Raw genomic sequence first — 1,060 nt, forward strand, 5'->3', positions numbered from 1 at the left:
CAGACGCGAAACTTTTTGATCATCACTGGAGTAATAGGCTTCGCTAATCGCTCAGCCAATGATCTCCAAAGGGGTAACTTGTCAAAGTACAGCCCTACGGGGGAAACGTCCGTTTGGCTCCATCTCTAACAGTTTAGGTGCTCGAGGGTCTTTTTTTGGCGAAAATAAGCTAAAAATTGCTTTACAGAACAATAAGTTGAAGAAGGCGGCCGAAAAATCGCAAAATAGGAAAGAAACTTACCTCATCCCCCCACCCCTTCCCCCCACCCCAAAAAACGTTTTCTAATCAGAGGGTTGCGTTGTAGTCGCGGTGCTTTACCGTCTTACATCCCTGTGTCCACGGGGCAAATTTTAAGGACGACGGGTTTTAGCGGGCTGAAGGCCCGTTACCATTTGATTATGTTCTTAAGCAAATCGCGTGCCAGAAAAGACCCCTGCCGAACGGAGTTGCCGGCGGAGCGAAGCTGAGCTGGCTGTAATACCCTTTTCTTTTTACATTACGTTCAAGAGTGTTTCGCCAGCTATGGGCTAGATCGGCTTAGTGACCCAGTGAGTGTCCTCTGGCTGAACACTCCCATTGAAATATTAGTACCCTTTGATTTTGATGGGAAACGGGAGAGTTCAGCCGAGGTCTCCGTCAGCAGGTGGCCGCAACTCCTCGCGCAGTGCCAGCATGAAGGCCAGGATATCGCTTTCCATGATTGCTATATTGAAACAATTTTTGCATGACCAGCTCAATGTTGAACGTGTCTGATCTGGTGGAAAATTGTAAGAAGCTCGTAACACACCTCCGAACAACTGGCTTGGACCGTCCTGACTGGAGATAGAGGGAACCACATTCACAAAATGATATGCATCGACCGTGATTGGCTTCAGCTCCTCAAAGTTTTGGATGCCGTTTCGTACAGAAACGTTAAAACTAGAAGGAGAAGATTACCCAACTCTTCCATTGGCCTGCCTCTCTAACAGTACCTTAAAGGGCCATTGCCAAGGGCCACTTGAGAAGGCAACATTAAGGTATGACGACTGCACCGATTTATTATTATTATTATTATCATCA

Source organism: Frankliniella occidentalis, unplaced genomic scaffold (assembly GCF_000697945.3).
Source record: "Frankliniella occidentalis isolate FOCC.00 unplaced genomic scaffold, Focc_3.1 Scaffold259, whole genome shotgun sequence".
NCBI classification, from domain to species: domain Eukaryota; kingdom Metazoa; phylum Arthropoda; class Insecta; order Thysanoptera; family Thripidae; genus Frankliniella; species Frankliniella occidentalis.